This window comes from Zea mays, chromosome 10 (assembly GCF_902167145.1).
Source record: "Zea mays cultivar B73 chromosome 10, Zm-B73-REFERENCE-NAM-5.0, whole genome shotgun sequence".
NCBI lineage: Eukaryota > Viridiplantae > Streptophyta > Magnoliopsida > Poales > Poaceae > Zea > Zea mays.
Genome location: NC_050105.1, coordinates 41,887,372 through 41,908,407, shown reverse-complemented (window position 1 = coordinate 41,908,407; position 21,036 = coordinate 41,887,372). Strand labels below are relative to the sequence as shown.

Here is a 21,036-nt window from a genome sequence, read left to right as displayed (position 1 = left end):
CCGTCAGTGTGGGACAGTGCATTCCCTTCGTCCGAGGATCCGTGAGAAGTCATCTGTGTACGGTTAAGCGTAAGTAAAGGAAAAAGAATAAAAAGAAAAGGAAACACAACTCAGCCTCTCTCTAACTACATCAATGGTACTGGGGTACTTAGTTGGTCATCAGTTTGTATTAAAGTTCTTACCCAATTATCCATTAGTTTAATTAAGAATGCATGCATGCTCGTCCTGAACGACCTCACATCAATGAAAAGGGAATAGGGAAGAACTCCCATCCCTCATAGTAGCCTGTAGGGCTTACTTACTCAGCCACCTAACTACCCCTCTATCATCCTAAGGCTTTCGTCCTAGGTCTATCCTGATCGTCCTACGATCTATCCAACATTTGTTTCTATCAAGTTTTACTTTGGAAAAGGATGATATTTATAGTTTATTGATTCCTCTGTGGTGGTACAAGCTCCGATACCAGCTGTGGCGGAACTGCCCGAATTATTCCAACTTAAGTGCCTACGTCCCGCCTTAGAGGCTAGACCACACTTAAATGGGAATAACTCGTCAATCCCTCGGATCTAGTCCGACGAGGCCACTGACAGGATCAAGTACCACAATCTCACTCGATGGTGAGTCACAGAGCAAATACAATAAAACATAAAACCATACATTAAGGAGTATTAAATTATTACATCATCATCGGAGTTTTTGCAAAACTAGACATCATTGTTTGAAGTTTAGCGGAATGAAACTAACGATAAATAAACAGAGAGATGGGGAAGCCTGTCCCATCACTCCTCATGCTCCTTCTCAGCCGAGGCGGGGTCCCACTCGATAGTCCAACCCAGTGGCAAGATGGACGGCCAAGTCACTCCGGCAACCATGTCCTCCAAAGAACCTGTAAAATTTATGCCACAAGCAAGGCTGAGTATACTAATACTCAGCTAGACTTACCCGGTGTGAGTAGTCTACTCCTCTACCTCTAGACATGCAGCTGTTTGGCTGAGGGGTTTGGTTTGCCAAAAGCACTAGCTGAGTCTAAAATCAAGTTTTAGCTTTGTCAAGTTTTAGTATGATCCTTTTAAACTAAGTGAGTACCTAGCTACTCATACATGATATCAAACATTTTTAGCAACCAACATCTTTTTCCAGTCACCTCATTTCCACTTATTACTCAATGTAGCAGCATGGATCAAGCAGTCTCATTAGCTGCGAGAAGCAGACGATTCGAATCGAGTTTTTAAACCTTGCAAGGTAAACCTAAACACACGACATGTAGGGGCACTCCGTCCCCACACACATCAACCGTCCCCATCGATTCCCTGGCAACAGATCAGGGCTCACCGCCTTGGCGTACAATGCCTCACTGACCCCGACTGCCGTCGTGCAGTGACCGCACTTGTACCCACCATAACCGGAATGGGAGACCACGTCTCAGGTCGCGTGAGGGGATATGTCTGCGGGCAGGTTCACTCAGGTACTAGGCTTACCGATTTACCATATTTCTCGGTATGTGTTTAGTACGTTCAAACGCTTGACTCACGGTACCACACCTTAATCCTTAATCCAATTTTTATCCCGTGGACAACCAATCCCCATGGATTGTTGTCCACAAACCAGCATCATTATGAGAAGAAAGTGGATACAACCAATTTCCCGACCTCGCGCGAGTGCTAGAAAAATCACTCGACTTCTACCGAGATCCCTAATTAATAAAGCAGCTACTCGACTTAGCATACTAGTATCCATCTCAAAAGGTATCCTGAGTTCATGCAACTAAGGTTTCAGTCAACTCCTACACTTAAGTGCATAGTACAAGCCTACAAACATTAAGTGTAGTAAAATAGCATATATAAACGGTTATGCATAAAACCGGGGCTTGCCTTTAATTTAACACTTAGACAGTGTTTGTTGGGGAGGTACTCGCTTGGCGAGCATCCACTAGTTAAGTCCATTCTTCAGGTCGTCCACCACGGCATCTTGTGGTTGGCACCACATCACTGGCTCGATCATCATCTCTCGGTCCTATATGAGGTGCAAGATGCATATGTATGAATATAATGAAAGTAGCACAAAAATAGCACAAGATATACCAAGACACAGTGGCGAACTAAACATTAAAGTGGAAGACACCGTAGATAACTACATGTTAGCTTTAGTTATCTACACGTCGTCGGCGTTCAACATTAATACCATTAAAAGATGACAACATTTTATTTATTTACGCAACATGACCACAACATCACAAGTACACGCATTTACTACGCTCACCTTAATCGTTCATTTGTTCTTCTATTGACCGTACAAGAGCAACCAATACAACGTAAGTTTAAATAGGACCTAGGCATTCATGTCTATGAACTCCTATATCACAATCAACTAGAGAAGAAACATATAAAACAGGACACTTAGGCCATATTAAGCTTAGTCATGGCAAGTCTACATTTATTTAAGTGCTAACCAAACATTTTTAGCCAAACGGGTGAACTAACAATCAAATGAGCACTAGCAGAATTTTTCGACAGCAATACAGCAGTTGCTTGTTTTAATCATAACTCTTCAATGGTTAGTCCAAAAATATCAAACTAGGACTTTCTGGAAAGCTTAAAAAGTGCTCTACAACTTTGGTATTGTCATCACAACCTGATTAAATACTTAGCAAGGTCGAATTGTGCAAACACAGCAGCTCTGTCCAGATTTGGACAGATTCAGACTTGCAGCTTCAAAAATTCACAACAAAAGATTCAGACATCCAAACAAAGTGATCCTAGACTTTCTGGAAAGCTAATTAAATGTTCTACAAATTATTTATAAACATCCCTGGTTGGTTTAGTATGTATCAAGGGTAAAATATACTATGAAGGCTGTGCTGTCCAAAACTGGACAGATTCAGTCTTTACACTTCAAACACATGTAACTTAATCTTCAGACCACCACAAATAGTGATCCAAGACTTTTTGGAAAGCTTGGGAAAAGTACCACATAACTTTTATAATCACTAAGAAGTGATTCAATGTTTAACTAACTCAAACAGCACAGTTTTCGAAATCTGTTCTGACGGTGGACAGAACACAGCAAGCAGTTTGTAAAATTCATAACTCTTAAACTATCAGGCCTGTGGTTATGAAATTTTAACACAAGCAAGATCAGAAAAGCATCTACAACTTTTTTATAACGACCATGAACAGATTGCAACATTAAGTTGAACAAACAATACAGTTTCTGAAATCTGTACAGAATTTGCACAGATTCAGTTACTGAATTTGTAAAAAGCATAATTCCTAAACTGTCAGACCTATGGCTGTCAAATTTTAACACCATCAAGATAATAAAGTTATCTACTACTTTTCTATAGCACATATCCACAGAAAATATAATTTAGTTCATCAAACATACAGCATAACTAAAACAGCGCGGGCAGTCCAAAACAGCAATCAATAAAATTCAGCTTCTATACACTTCAAGAATTTCCGCGTTCTAGAGCCTTGAATTATTCTAACGCTTTATCATTTGTTAGAGTTAAATTAATCAAATTAGGACCAACAAGTAGACTTACTAATTTTCATCCAAATCATTTAGTGCACTAAAATTATAACATTCATTTAACAAACGCATTCACCATAATCATCAATCCGGCATATACTTATCTAAGTGGTTTTCACCCACTAGTCCGTATTTTAGTTTAGACACCACATGAGCACTACAGATTTTTACCCGCGATCATCACCATGTGCATCTAGACTACAACAAGCAATTCATCGGGACTACGAGCTTAATTAAAGTCATCTAACCAGTCGGCTAGCTAGAGCAACAACATAGGCCGCTATACATCCTACACGTCGGCTTGCCTCTTATCATCGCAATCCGAAATAACACATATATATTAAACACTTAACGAAATCGACTCCTATTTAACATGAGTTGGCTAATCACAGTAGAAGGCCTAGCGAACCATTTTAGACATCGTAACTCAAGAACATGGGTTGGAGCAGATTAATCAGCTTTTCTTAATCATTGCCCAATTTAAATTGGTTAACACACAAGTCGCTTAAAACACCATATTTTAGGAGGTCTAACACAGAGACATTAAAACATGGTATAAAACTATATAAGACTTACACTAGCTACTGAAGGACCTAAAGCACTTATGTGTATATCTTAGCGGATTGTTCTTCAATTTTAACAAGGACCGACTTGTGCACGCTACTTGCCTCCAATAGTTATTGGGCTGTGATAACACTCGTATAAGACCTCTAATCGATCAACAAGACATTTATTTATCCAAAGGGGCATGAAATGCAATATTTGACAAGGCAAGGCATCGACCCGTCATACAACAGAAAGCACGACGACACCGACAGATGCTATCAACTAATCGTTTTAAAAATATTAAACTTACTTCTCGCTTTACCACTACACCACCCTTTAGTCACATGACCATCGGGAGAGTCCTTCACACGATTATACAATAGCAACCTAAATGTCGGGTCACACAATACATACATATTTCTTTGTTGCGAGTATAACCATATTACGGCATATACCCGCGCACCTCAATTAAATATCTCACGCCACCACTACTATAATACACCACGGCACACACACACATACGTGTACTAATTCAATCCTCACATCACATATATTTCCAAACTTAATCAGCACATAAAACAAGCACGACACACGTGTTTACCAAAACGTGAATGCGACCTTGCCACGACATATAATCCAAACATTTTATGCCTACATCTAATCAAACACCACTATACACCACATCGACCAAAACGTAATTAGACAAACTACAAATCGCACACCTCAACAACCGCTTGTTCTTTAACCGCAAATGTGATCCTACCAAAAATATAAAAACATTCGAGTTCTTGTTCTACTTCATTTTCTTCTATATACGTGTTCATTCGTACAATTTATTTTCACACGCATATAAACACGCAGGCACATCATCGACCGAATACGTAAGTAAAATAAATCGCAATCATACAAGGCGAACAACCTGGCCGACTCGTGCCGCGCATGCATGCCATTAGTTTGGGCTCTTTGCCGACGAGCGATGCGCAAGGCGTGACGTCGACAAGGGCTGCGATTAAACGACATACACAATCATTACACAATTTATTATGTGATTTATTGGTGCGGCCCTTTAATCGAACACAAAAAGCGCAGGACAGCGGGGTCTCACCACGGGTTCCCACGATGGCACGTCGGCGCTGCGCAGATTCGGCGAAGCGAGACGCGGAGACAGTCGAACCGCGCAGATCAACGGCGCAGCATGGGGCTGCTGCGGTGGACCGGCACCGCTGCGCAGATCGGGTCGACGCTGGCGACACGGACGGGATCTCATGGCTGCTGCTGTAGCGCGCAGCTTGCTGCGCATTTGCCGAACAGCCGGCGGGCACCACGGGGAACCGCGAGGAGGGGTTCAACTCGACCACCACACCGGCTGCCATGGGTGAGCAGAGGCAAGGTACGGACTTAGGGCTGCTGCTGCGCAGTAGGGAGAAGATCTAGGCGCAGGGAGGAAGGGTGCTCGGAGTAGAGAGAAGAGGAACAGGGGTGTCGGCATGGAGCAGGGGCCAGAGCCATGGCTGCCAGCGGCCATGAGCAGAGAGAAAAGGGGAAAAAGAATGGAGCAGGGAGGGGCGCCGAAATGGACATCCCCAGACACGAGGGTCGGCCAGGGAACACCTGCGCGCCCACCATGGTTGGGGAAGGAGTTTAGGGAGGCGCTGGAGGGAAGGGACGCCATGGACAGGAGCTCGACGGCCATGGGAGCTCCCTGCGCACAAGCCTGAAGGGGGGCGCGCCCATGGGAGCTTGGAGCTGCTGCTGGGCGCCGGCCAGGAGAAGCTTCTGCGCAGCGTCCAAAGCAGGCGAGGTGGAGCTCGCGCCCATGGAAGGAGAAGGGCAGGGGGCGTCGGCTGCCCTGCGCGCGCCGGAGAAGAAACCAGCAGAGAGCTTCGCGGCGAGCAGCAGCTAGGGGAAATGGAGGTCCGAGTGGGGGGGATTGCTAGCGAGCCCCTAGCAGGGAGGTGGGCTCGGCCAGGGGAGATGGCGCCCACGCCTTGGCTGGAGATGCAGCCGCCGTGGGAAGAACCAGAGAGGAGGACTGCGTAGGGGAGAAGAAGGTTGCTGGTGGCGGCTGGGAAAAGAATAGGGGTGGGAGTGCAAAACAGCCAAGGGCAAGGGAGAGGGATCCGTATTTATAGAGAAACCCTAGGGTTAGGGTTTCAAATGGGCCTAATTGGGCTGGGTTGGGCTGGCCCAAACACGAAATCGGGCTGCGCTAAATATTTTCCGGAATAAAAATGCTCCTGCGGAATTCGTCTCAACGGAGAACAGAGCGAAATAGAGTTTCGACGAATGAACGATTGAGCGATTAATTCGGCCGAGAGTTGGATTTGATTTTGCTCGGAAATAATTCCTCGCGCACTATTTTAGAAATAAAAGTTTCTCTCAGACTTCCGATCAACTTCGGATTTTTAGTCGGAGAAATCGGATCGTGACATTTTAAAATCGCAGTCGATACGGGGTTTTGAGTTCAGTTCAGATATGAGATATTTGGCCGAGTCGAGTAAAAATTAATTAGAGGACGACATACTGAGTATTCCGTTTGCGAGTACGGATCCGAATAAAATAGTCGGACATCGATCGAGGTTCGGGGAATCGGACTCTGACACAGCTCGACTAGCAACTATCGAGCGCTTGATTAAATGAGCTTCAAACGAGATTTATAATTCGAGAATGATTTTTGAGTTCGCATTTGTGCCGAGGATAAAAGTTTTAACAGGCTCCAAAATTGGCCTTCTGTGAGACTGAGTAACTCTGAATTCAGTGAAACATGAATGAATAATCTGGATAATCAGGGACATACGCGAGCAAGAAATAGAAATTTTTACTGATCATCCGAGATTAGGACAAATCTCGCGACGTAACATGAAACTGACACCTGGAGTGTCACAGCCTTCCCCCCTTAAACAGAATCTCGTCCCGAGATTCGAATGAGGATCTTTAAGGGCGGAGAAGCATGTAACTCCCAGGCTAGAGATAGATGCAAATTCATGAGATGGGATTTGAGAAGATACTGAAGATAGATTTAGAGAGAATATCACAGCATGTTGAGACAAAATGCAGCGATCACTTTGAGAGAATGTTCACAAAAGATAGCACATCAGTATAGTCTCGTAATGGATCACGACTATTAACCACGATACCAGCGCGTGCCGAGCAGCTCAACCATGTGTGCACCATAGTAGGCTCTCGGTTTCGTCGCGGCACCATCGGTCGTTAGTCATAACACCATTACCAAACGTAACCAACGAGAATTTCACATAGCATAAATAGATGTAGCCCATGAGAGTATGGCTCAGAAAATAAGAATGTGGCCAGAGTTGAAGCAGAGATTGTTGGAAAAAGAGCATCACATGAGAATTTTCGTCAACTCGGAGAACTATTTTAGGATCAATATGGAGATTACCAGGTCAGAGATTTATACGAGAGTAGGTATGAGGGGAATCAACCATGAGATCAAGATTGGCAACTTGCTGAGACATGAGAGAACTAAAGTCAACAGCATAATCCATTGAACCAAATGGATACACTGCTTAGAGATAGAATCGATAAAATGGCGTCATGATTCTTGAAGGAAGAGCATGAGATCGACCAGAATTGAGAGATTTAGGTAAGATCAACATCCGATGCTTGGGAACGGGTTATAGGAGATAACCAGATAATAGGGCAGATTCATAGGGGATCCCGAGATTTGGATAATAAAGCCAACATGATTCACAAGAAAAAGGGTTACCAGATCAGGCAAAAGGAGAGGTAGGCAAACAGGATCAGCTAGGATGATCAACAAAAATGCTATGATGTTTTAGGAGCAAGGATTTATGGAAAGAAACATGGCCTTGATAGGGTTTGCGCAACTAGACACCAACAACAAATATATTTTTTTTTGACACAAGTGCACAAGGAGACTTGGGTTGGTCTAGCGGTCAAGCTGTGGGGGTCTATAAGCTGTGCAGGTGTAACTTCAAGGGTAAGACACTAAGGGCTAGAAAATACCAACACAAGCAGGATTTTTCTTTTAAAGAGGTTTCACTTGCTAAACTCAAGGTTGTTTGGACGGGGGGTCTTTTTCATGAGCGGAACAAACAACACCTTTTTTTTGCAACAAGGGTTGAACAATTACCTTACCACCTAGATAGCAAGACAAGACAAACACATAGCACGAACTAACAAGACTTACCAACCTGACACAGGGTAAGGCATTTCTAACATAGCAGTACATCACATTATTCACAAGTTTTTATTATTGGAATAAAGGTGAGATAAGCAGGTTGGTGCACAAGAGACAATTATAATGCGACAATCATGATGCATGCTCATTCTAGTCGTCTTCTCAGACCTAACTACTCTTCGGGTGCTTGCTATAGCATCCTTATTAATAGTAGTAGTAGCCTTTATGGCCTATATAAATAGCCACCTAGCTACCCATCTATTTCCTAAGGCTTCACATCCTAGGTCTATCCTTATCGTCCTGATTGCTATCCAACTTGGTTTCTAAGCAAGTTTTACTTTAGAAAAGATTGGTAATCATGACTTATTGTCTTCTCTGTACTGGTATTCGCTCCGATACCAGCTGTGGCGGAACCGCCCAAATTATTCTAGCTTAAGTGCCCATGTCGCACCCTTAAGGGCAGCAACGCACTTAAATAGGAATAACCCGTCAGTCCCTCGGATCTAGTCCGATAAAGCCACTTACCAGGATCGAATACCACTAGCTCACTCGAAGGTGAGGCACAGAGAAATACAATAAAATATAATACCACAAATTTAATAAGTATAATTAGTGATTACATTATCGGAGTTTCAGAAATAATAACCATAAATTTTAATGCAGCGGAAATAACTAACGAAGAAAACCGAGTAACATGGCGAAGCCTGGCCACGCTACTCCTCCTGGTCCTCTCCTGCGGAAGCAGTAACCCACTCGACCATCTATCCCGGTGGCAGGGATGGAGGCCAAGTCACACCATCAACCAATCATCCTAAGGAGTACCTCCAAAAATTGTGCCACAAGCAAGGCTGAGTATACTAATACTCAGCTAGACTTACCCGGTGCGAGGAGTCTACTCCTCTACCTCTAGACATGCAGCTGTTTGGCTGAGGGGTTTGGTTTGCCAAAAGCACTAGCTGAGTCTAAAATCAAGTTTTAGCTTTTCAAGTTTTAGTATGATCCTTTTAAACTAAGTGAGTACCTAGCTACTCATACATGATATCAAACATTTTTAGCAACCAACATCTTTTTCGAGTCACCTCATTTCCACTTATTACTCAATGTAGCAGCATGGATCAAGCAGTCTCATTAGCTGCGAGAAGCAGACGATTCGAATCGAGTTTTTAAACCTTGCAAGGTAAACCTAAACACACGACATGTAGGGGCACTCCGTCCCCACACACATCAACCGTCCCCATCGATTCCCTGGCAACAGATCAGGGCTCACCGCCTTGGCGTACAATGCCTCACTGACCCCGACTGCCGTCGTGCAGTGACCGCACTTGTACCCACCATAACCGGAATGGGAGACCACGTCTCAGGTCGCGTGAGGGGATATGTCTGCGGGCAGGTTCACTCAGGTACTAGGCTTACCGATTTACCATATTTCTCGGTATGTGTTTAGTACGTTCAAACGCTTGACTCACGGTACCACACCTTAATCCTTAATCCAATTTTTATCCCGTGGACAACCAATCCCCATGGATTGTTGTCCACAAACCAGCATCATTATGAGAAGAAAGTGGATACAACCAATTTCCTGACCTCGCGCGAGTGCTAGAAAAATCACTCGACTTCTACCGAGATCCCTAATTAATAAAGCAGCTACTCGACTTAGCATACTAGTATCCATCTCAAAAGGTATCCTGAGTTCATGCAACTAAGGTTTCAGTCAACTCCTACACTTAAGTGCATAGTACAAGCCTACAAACATTAAGTGTAGTAAAATAGCATATATAAACGGTTATGCATAAAACCGGGGCTTGCCTTTAATTTAACACTTAGACAGTGTTTGTTGGGGAGGTACTCGCTTGGCGAGCATCCACTAGTTAAGTCCATTCTTCAGGTCGTCCACCACGGCATCTTGTGGTTGGCACCACATCACTGGCTCGATCATCATCTCTCGGTCCTATATGAGGTGCAAGATGCATATGTATGAATATAATGAAAGTAGCACAAAAATAGCACAAGATATACCAAGACACAGTGGCGAACTAAACATTAAAGTGGAAGACACCGTAGATAACTACATGTTAGCTTTAGTTATCTACACGTCGTCGGCGTTCAACATTAATACCATTAAAAGATGACAACATTTTATTTATTTACGCAACATGACCACATCACAAGTACACGCATTTACTACGCTCACCTTAATCGTTCATTTGTTCTTCTATTGACCGTACAAGAGCAACCAATACAACGTAAGTTTAAATAGGACCTAGGCATTCATGTCTATGAACTCCTATATCACAATCAACTAGAGAAGAAACATATAAAACAGGACACTTAGGCCATATTAAGCTTAGTCATGGCAAGTCTACATTTATTTAAGTGCTAACCAAACATTTTTAGCCAAACGGGTGAACTAACAATCAAATGAGCACTAGCAGAATTTTTCGACAGCAATACAGCAGTTGCTTGTTTTAATCATAACTCTTCAATGGTTAGTCCAAAAATATCAAACTAGGACTTTCTGGAAAGCTTAAAAAGTGCTCTACAACTTTGGTATTGTCATCACAACCTGATTAAATACTTAGCAAGGTCGAATTGTGCAAACACAGCAGCTCTGTCCATATTTGGACAGATTCAGACTTGCAGCTTCAAAAATTCACAACAAAAGATTCAGACATCCAAACAAAGTGATCCTAGACTTTCTGGAAAGCTAATTAAATGTTCTACAAATTATTTATAAACATCCCTGGTTGGTTTAGTATGTATCAAGGGTAAAATATACTATGAAGGCTGTGCTGTCCAAAACTGGACAGATTCAGTCTTCACACTTCAAACACATGTAACTTAATCTTCAGACCACCACAAATAGTGATCCAAGACTTTTTGGAAAGCTTGGGAAAAGTACCACATAACTTTTATAATCACTAAGAAGTGATTCAATGTTTAACTAACTCAAACAGCACAGTTTTCGAAATCTGTTCTGACGGTGGACAGAACACAGCAAGCAGTTTGTAAAATTCATAACTCTTAAACTATCAGGCCTGTGGTTATGAAATTTTAACACAAGCAAGATCAGAAAAGCATCTACAACTTTTTTATAACGACCATGAACATATTGCAACATTAAGTTGAACAAACAATACAGTTTCTGAAATCTGTACAGAATTTGCACAGATTCAGTTACTGAATTTGTAAAAAGCATAATTCCTAAACTGTCAGACCTATGGCTGTCAAATTTTAACACCATCAAGATAATAAAGTTATCTACCACTTTTCTATAGCACATATCCACAGAAAATACAATTTAGTTCATCAAACATACAGCATAACTAAAACAGCGCGGGCAGTCCAAAACAGCAATCAATAAAATTCAGCTTCTATACACTTCAAGAATTTCCGCGTTCTAGAGACTTGAATTATTCTAACGCTTTATCATTTGTTAGAGTTAAATTAATCAAATTAGGACCAACAAGTAGACTTACTAATTTTCATCCAAATCATTTAGTGCACTAAAATTATAACATTCATTTAACAAACGCATTCACCATAATCATCAATCCGGCATATACTTATCTAAGTGCTTTTCACCCACTAGTCCGCATTTTAGTTTAGACACCACATGAGCACTACAGATTTTTACCCGCGATCATCACCATGTGCATCTAGACTACAACAAGCAATTCATCGGGACTACGAGCTTAATTAAAGTCATCTAACCAGTCGGCTAGCTAGAGCAACAACATAGGCCGCTATACATCCTACACGTCGGCTTGCCTCTTATCATCGCAATCCGAAATAACACATATATATTAAACACTTAACGAAATCGACTCCGATTTAACATGAGTTGGCTAATCACAGTAGAAGGCCTAGCGAACCATTTTAGACATCGTAACTCAAGAACATGGGTTGGAGCAGATTAATCAGCTTTTCTTAATCATTGCCCAATTTAAATTGGTTAACACACAAGTCGCTTAAAACACCATATTTTAGGAGGTCTAACACAGAGACATTAAAACATGGTATAAAACTATATAAGACTTACACTGGCTACTAAAGGACCTAAAGCACTTATGTGTATATCTTAGCGGATTGTTCTTCAATTTTAACAAGGACCGACTTGTGCACGCTACTTGCCTCCAATAGTTATTGGGCTGTGATAACACTCGTATAAGACCTCTAATCGATCAACAAGACATTTATTTATCCAAAGGGGCATGAAATGCAATATTTGACAAGGCAAGGCATCGACCCGTCATACAACAGAAAGCACGACGACACCGACAGATGCTATCAACTAATCGTTTTAAAAATATTAAACTTACTTCTCGCTTTACCACTACACCACCCTTTAGTCACATGACCATCGGGAGGGTCCTTCACACGATTATACAATAGCAACCTAAACGTCGGGTCACACAATACATACATATTTCTTTGTTGCGAGTATAACCATATTACGGCATATACCCGCGCACCTCAATTAAATATCTCACGCCACCACTACTATAATACACCACGGCACACACACACATACGTGTACTAATTCAATCTTCACATCACATATATTTCCAAACTTAATCAGCACATAAAACAAGCACGACACACATGTTTACCAAAACGTGAATGCGACCTTGCCACGGCATATAATCCAAACATTTTATGCCTACATCTAATCAAACACCACTATACACCACATAGACCAAAACGTAATTAGACAAACTACAAATCGCACACCTCAACAACCGCTTGTTCTTTAACCGCAAATGTGATCCTACCAAAAATATAAAAACATTCGAGTTCTTGTTCTACTTCATTTTCTTCTATATACGTGTTCATTCGTACAATTTATTTTCACACGCATATAAACACGCAGGCACATCATCGACCGAATACGTAAGTAAAATAAATCGCAATCATACAAGGCAAACAACCTGGCCGACTCGTGCCGCGCATGCATGCCATTAGTTTGGGCTCTTTGCCGACGAGCGATGCGCAAGGCGTGACGTCGACAAGGGCTGCGATTAAACGACATACACAATCATTACACAATTTATTATGTGATTTATTGGTGCGGCCCTTTAATCGAACACAAAAAGCGCAGGACAGCGGGGTCTCACCACGGGTTCCCACGTTGGCACGTCGGCGCTGCGCAGATTCGGCGAAGCGAGACGCGGAGACAGTCGAACTGCGCAGATCAACGGCGCAGCATGGGGCTGCTGCGGTGGACCGGCACCGCTGCGCAGATCGGGTCGACGCTGGCGACACGGACGGGATCTCATGGCTGCTGCTGCAGCGCGCAGCTTGCTGCACATTTGCCGAACAGCCGGCGGGCACCACGGAGAACCGCGAGGAGGGGTTCAACTCGACCACCACACCGGCTGCCATGGGTGAGCAGAGGCAAGGTACAGACTTAGGGCTGCTGCTGCGCAGTAGGGAGAAGATCTGGGCGTAGGGAGGAAGGGTGCTCGGGGTAGAGAGAAGAGGAACAGGGGTGTCGGCATGGAGCAGGGGCCAGCGCCATGGCTGCCAGCGGCCATGAGCAGAGAGAAAAGGGGAAAAAGAATGGAGCAGGGAGGGGCGCCGAAATGGACATCCCTAGAGACGAGGGCCGGCCAGGGAACACCTGCGCGCCCACCATGGTTGGGGAAGGAGTTTAGGGAGGCGCTGGAGGGAAGGGACGCCATGGACAGGAGCTCGACGGCCATGGGAGGTCCCTGCGCACAAGCCTGAAGGGGGGCGCGCCCATGGGAGCTTGGAGCTGCTGCTGGGCGCCGGCCAGGAGAAGCTTCTGCGCAGCGTCCAAAGCAGGCGAGGTGGAGCTCGCGCCCATGGAAGGAGAAGGGCAGGGGGCGTCGGCTGCCCTGCGCGCGCCGGAGAAGAAACCAGCAGAGAGCTTCGCGGCGAGCAGCAGCTAGGGGAAATGGAGCTCCGAGTGGGGGGGGGATTGCTAGCGAGCCCCTAGCAGGGAGGTGGGCTCGGCCAGGGGAGATGGCGCCCACGCCTTGGCTGGAGATGCAGCCGCCGTGGGAAGAACCAGAGAGGAGGACTGCGTAGGGGAGAAGAAGGTTGCTGGTGGCGGCTGGGAAAAGAATAGGGGTGGGAGTGCAAAACAGCCAAGGGCAAGGGAGAGGGATCTGTATTTATAGAGAAACCCTAGGGTTAGGGTTTCAAATGGGCCTAATTGGGCTGGGTTGGGCTAGCCCAAACACGAAATCGGGCTGCGCTAAATATTTTCCGGAATAAAAATGCTCCTGCGGAATTCGTCTCAACGGAGAACAGAGCGAAATAGAGTTTCGACGAATGAACGATTGAGCGATTAATTCGGCCGAGAGTTGGATTTGATTTTGCTCGGAAATAATTCCTCGCGCACTATTTTAGAAATAAAAGTTTCTCTCAGACTTCCGATCAGCTTCGGATTTTTAGTCGGAGAAATCGGATCGTGACATTTTAAAATCGCAGTCGATACGGGGTTTTGAGTTCAGTTCAGATATGAGATATTTGGCCGAGTCGAGTAAAAATTAATTAGAGGACGACATACTGAGTATTCCGTTTGCGAGTACGGATCCGAATAAAATAGTCGGACATCGATCGAGGTTCGGGGAATCGGACTCTGACACAGCTCGACTAGCAACTATCGAGCGCTTGATTAAATGAGCTTCAAACGAGATTTATAATTCGAGAATGATTTTTGAGTTCGCATTTGTGCCTAGGATAAAAGTTTTAACAGGCTCCAAAATTGGCCTTCTGTGAGACTGAGTAACTCTGAATTCAGTGAAACATGAATGAATAATCTGGATAATCAGGGACATACGCGAGCGAGAAATAGAAATTTTTACTGATCATCCGAGATTAGGACAAATCTCGCGACGTAACACGAAACTGACACCTGGAGTGTCACAGCCTTCCCCCCTTAAACAGAATCTCGTCCCGAGATTCGAATGAGGATCTTTAAGGGCGGAGAAGCATGTAACTCCCAGGCTAGAGATAGATGCAAATTCATGAGATGGGATTTGACAAGATACTGAAGATAGATTTAGAGAGAATATCGCAGCATGTTGAGACAAAATGCAGCGATCACTTTGAGAGAATGTTCACAAAAGATAGCACATCAGTATAGTCTCGTAATGGATCACGACTATTAACCACGATACCAGCGCGTGCCGAGCAGCTCAACCATGTGTGCACCATAGTAGGCTCTCGGTTTCGTCGCGGCACCATCGGTCGTTAGTCATAACACCATTACCAAACGTAACCAACGAGAATTTCACATAGCATAAATAGATGTAGCCCATGAGAGTATGGCTCAGAAAATAAGAATGTGGCCGGAGTTGAAGCAGAGATTGTTGGAAAAAGAGCATCACATGAGAATTTTCGTCAACTCGGAGAACTATTTTAGGATCAATATGGAGATTACCAGGTCAGAGATTTATACGAGAGTAGGTATGAGGGGAATCAACCATGAGATCAAGATTGGCAACTTGCTGAGACATGAGAGAACTAAAGTCAACAGCATAATCCATTGAACCAAATGGATACACTGCTTAGAGATAGAATCGATAAAATGGCGTCATGATTCTTGAAGGAAGAGCATGAGATCGACCAGAATTGAGAGATTTAGGTAAGATCAACATCCGATGCTTGGGAATGGGTTATAGGAGATAACCAGATAATAGGGCAGATTCATAGGGGATCCCGAGATTTGGATGATAAAGCCAACATGATTCACAAGAAAAAGGGTTACCAGATCAGGCAAAAGGAGAGGTAGGCAAACAGGATCAGCTAGGATGATCAACAAAAATGCTATGATGTTTTAGGAGCAAGGATTTATGGAAAGAAACATGGCCTTGATAGGGTTTGCGCAACTAGACACCAACAACAAATATTTTTTTTTGACACAAGTGCACAAGGAGACTTGGGTTGGTCTAGCGGTCAAGCTGTGGGGGTCTATAAGCTGTGCAGGTGTAACTTCAAGGGTAAGACACTAAGGGCTAGAAAATACCAACACAAGCATGATTTTTCTTTTAAAGAGGTTTCACTTGCTAAACTCAAGGTTGTTTGGACGGGGGATCTTTTTCATGAGCGGAACAAACAACACCTTTTTTTTTGCAACAAGGGTTGAACAATTACCTTACCACCTAGATAGCAAGACAAGACAAACACATAGCACGAACTAACAAGACTTACCAACCTGACACAGGGTAAGGCATTTCTAACATAGCAGTACATCACATTATTCACAAGTTTTTATTATTGGAATAAAGGTGAGATAAGCAGGTTGGTGCACAAGAGACAATTATAATGCGACAATCATGATGCATGCTCATTCTAGTCGTCTTCTCAGACCTAACTACTCTTCGGGTGCTTGCTATAGCATCCTTATTAATAGTAGTAGTAGCCTTTATGGCCTATATAAATAGCCACCTAGCTACCCATCTATTTCCTAAGGCTTCACGTCCTAGGTCTATCCTTATCGTCCTGATTGCTACCCAACTTGGTTTCTAAGCAAGTTTTACTTTAGAAAAGATTGGTAATCATGACTTATTGTCTTCTCTGTACTGGTATTCGCTCCGATACCAGCTGTGGCGGAACCGCCCAAATTATTCTAGCTTAAGTGCCCAAGTCGCACCCTTAAGGGCAGCAACGCACTTAAACAGGAATAACCCGTCAGTCCCTCGGATCTAGTCCGATAAAGCCACTTACTAGGATCGAATACCACTAGCTCACTCGAAGGTGAGGCACAGAGAAATACAATAAAATATAATACCACAAATTTAATAAGTATAATTAGTGATTACATTATCGGAGTTTCAGAAATAATAACCATAAATTTTAATGCAGCGGAAATAACTAACGAAGAAAACCGAGTAACATGGCGAAGCCTGGCCACGCTACTCCTCCTGGTCCTCTCCTGCGGAAGCAGTAACCCACTCGACCATCTATCCCGGTGGCAGGGATGGAGGCCAAGTCACACCATCAACCAATCATCCTAAGGAGTACCTGCAAAAATTGTGCCACAAGCAAGGCTGAGTATACTAATACTCAGCTAGACTTACCCGGTGCGAGGAGTCTACTCCTCTACCTCTAGACATGCAGCTGTTTGGCTGAGGGGTTTGGTTTGCCAAAAGCACTAGCTGAGTCTAAAATCAAGTTTTAGCTTTTCAAGTTTTAGTATGATCCTTTTAAACTAAGTGAGTACCTAGCTACTCATACATGATATCAAACATTTTTAGCAACCAACATCTTTTTCCAGTCACCTCATTTCCACTTATTACTCAATGTAGCAGCATGGATCAAGCAGTCTCATTAGCTGCGAGAAGCAGACGATTCGAATCGAGTTTTTAAACCTTGCAAGGTAAACCTAAACACACGACATGTAGGGGCACTCCGTCCCCACACACATCAACCGTCCCCATCGATTCCCTAGCAACAGATCAGGGCTCACCGCCTTGGCATACAATGCCTCACTGACCCCGACTGCCGTCGTGCAGTGACCGCACTTGTACCCACCATAACCGGAATGGGAGACCACGTCTCAGGTCGCGTGAGGGGATATGTCTGCGGGCAGGTTCACTCAGGTACTAGGCTTACCGATTTACCATATTTCTCGGTATGTGTTTAGTACGTTCAAACGCTTGACTCACGGTACCACACCTTAATCCTTAATCCAATTTTTATCCCGTGGACAACCAATCCCCATGGATTGTTGTCCACAAACCAGCATCATTATGAGAAGAAAGTGGATACAACCAATTTCCCGACCTCGCGCGAGTGCTAGAAAAATCACTCGACTTCTACCGAGATCCCTAATTAATAAAGCAGCTACTCGACTTAGCATACTAGTATCCATCTCAAAAGGTATCCTGAGTTCATGCAACTAAGGTTTCAGTCAACTCCTACACTTAAGTGCATAGTACAAGCCTACAAACATTAAGTGTAGTAAAATAGCATATATAAACGGTTATGCATAAAACCGGGGCTTGCCTTTAATTTAACACTTAGACAGTGTTTGTTGGGGAGGTACTCGCTTGGCGAGCATCCACTAGTTAAGTCCATTCTTCAGGTCGTCCACCACAGCATCTTGTGGTTGGCACCACATCACTGGCTCGATCATCATCTCTCGGTCCTATATGAGGTGCAAGATGCATATGTATGAATATAATGAAAGTAGCACAAAAATAGCACAAGATATACCAAGACACAGTGGCGAACTAAACATTAAAGTGGAAGACACCGTAGATAACTACATGTTAGCTTTAGTTATCTACACGTCGTCGGCGTTCAACATTAATACCATTAAAAGATGACAACATTTTATTTATTTACGCAACATGACCACAACATCACAAGTACACGCATTTACTACGCTCACCTTAATCGTTCATTTGTTCTTCTATTGACCGTACAAGAGCAACCAATACAACGTAAGTTTAAATAGGACCTAGGCATTCATGTCTATGAACTCCTATATCACAATCAACTAGAGAAGAAACATATAAAACAGGACACTTAGGCCATATTAAGCTTAGTCATGGCAAGTCTACATTTATTTAAGTGCTAACCAAACATTTTTAGCCAAACGAGTGAACTAACAATCAAATGAGCACTAGCAGAATTTTTCGACAGCAATACAGCAGTTGCTTGTTTTAATCATAACTCTTCAATGGTTAGTCCAAAAATATCAAACTAGGACTTTCTGGAAAGCTTAAAAAGTGCTCTACAACTTTGGTATTGTCATCACAACCTGATTAAATACTTAGCAAGGTCGAATTGTGCAAACACAGCAGCTCTGTCCAGATTTGGACAGATTCAGACTTGCAGCTTCAAAAATTCACAACAAAAGATTCAGACATCCAAACAAAGTGATCCTAGACTTTCTGGAAAGCTAATTAAATGTTCTACAAATTATTTATAAACATCCCTGGTTGGTTTAGTATGTATCAAGGGTAAAATATACTATGAAGGCTGTGCTGTCCAAAACTGGACAGATTCAGTCTTCACACTTCAAACACATGTAACTTAATCTTCAGACCACCACAAATAGTGATCCAAGACTTTTTGGAAAGCTTGGGAAAAGTACCACATAACTTTTATAATCACTAAGAAGTGATTCAATGTTTAACTAACTCAAACAGCACAGTTTTCGAAATCTGTTCTGACGGTGGACAGAACACAGCAAGCAGTTTGTAAAATTCATAACTCTTAAACTATCAGGCCTGTGGTTATGAAATTTTAACACAAGCAAGATCAGAAAAGCATCTACAACTTTCTTATAACGACCATGAACAGATTGCAACATTAAATTGAACAAACAATACAGTTTCTGAAATCTGTACAGAATTTGCACAGATTCAGTTACTGAATTTGTAAAAAGCATAATTCCTAAACTGTCAGACCTATGGCTGTCAAATTTTAACACCATCAAGATAATAAAGTTATCTACCACTTTTCTATAGCACATATCCACAGAAAATACAATTTAGTTCATCAAACATACAGCATAACTAAAACAGCGCGGGCAGTCCAAAACAGCAATCAATAAAATTCAGCTTCTATACACTTCAAGAATTTCCGCGTTCTAGAGACTTGAATTATTCTAACGCTTTATCATTTGTTAGAGTTAAATTAATCAAATTAGGACCAACAAGTAGACTTACTAATTTTCATCCAAATCATTTAGTGCACTAGAATTATAACATTCATTTAACAAACGCATTCACCATAATCATCAATCCGGCATATACTTATCTAAGTGCTTTTCACCCACTAGTCCGCATTTTAGTTTAGACACCACATGAGCACTACAGATTTTTACCCGCGATCATCACCATGTGCATCTAGACTACAACAAGCAATTCATCGGGACTACGAGCTTAATTAAAGTCATCTAACCAGTCGGCTAGCTAGAGCAACAACATAGGCCGCTATACATCCTACACGTCGGCTTGCCTCTTATCATCGCAATCCGAAATAACACATATATATTAAACACTTAACGAAATCGACTCCTATTTAACATGAGTTGGCTAATCACAGTAGAAGGCCTAGCGAACCATTTTAGACATCGTAACTCAAGAACATGGGTTGGAGCAGATTAATCAGCTTTTCTTAATCATTGCCCAATTTAAATTGGTTAACACACAAGTCGCTTAAAACACCATATTTTAGGAGGTCTAACACAGAGACATTAAAACATGGTATAAAACTATATAAGACTTACACTGGCTACTGAAGGACCTAAAGCACTTATGTGTATATCTTAGCGGATTGTTCTTCAATTTTAACAAGGACCGACTTGTGCACGCTACTTGCCTCCAATAGTTATTGGGCTGTGATAACACTCGTATAAGACCTCTAATCAATCAACAAGACATTTATTTATCCAAAGGGGCATGAAATGCAATATTTGACAAGGCAAGGCATCGACCCGTCATACAACAGAAAGCACGACGACACCGACAGATGCTATCAACTAATCGTTTTAAAAATATTAAACTTACTTCTCGCTTTACCACTACACCACCCTTTAGTCACATGACCATCGGGAGAGTCCTTCACACGATTATACAATAGCAACCTAAACGTCGGGTCACACAATACATACATATTTCTTTGTTGCGAGTATAACCATATTACGGCATATACCCGCGCACCTCAATTAAATATCTCACGCTACCACTACTATAATACACCACGGCACACACACACATACGTGTACTAATTCAATCCTCACATCACATATATTTCCAAACTTAATCAGCACATAAAACAAGCACGACACACATGTTTACCAAAACGTGAAT

At 42.8% G+C, this 21,036-nt stretch overlaps 1 long non-coding RNA gene across 1 annotated transcript; it reads right to left on the bottom strand.

Moving 5' to 3' along the window:
- Positions 1-1,871: 1,871 nt before the first annotated feature.
- On the bottom strand, positions 1,872-5,338 carry LOC111590280 (uncharacterized). Its single transcript, XR_002749373.2, has 3 exons — positions 5,183-5,338; positions 4,997-5,080; positions 1,872-2,013 (listed from the first exon to the last, which is right to left on the bottom strand). It is a non-coding gene; the product is annotated as an uncharacterized lncRNA (long non-coding RNA).
- Positions 5,339-21,036: the final 15,698 nt, after the last annotated feature.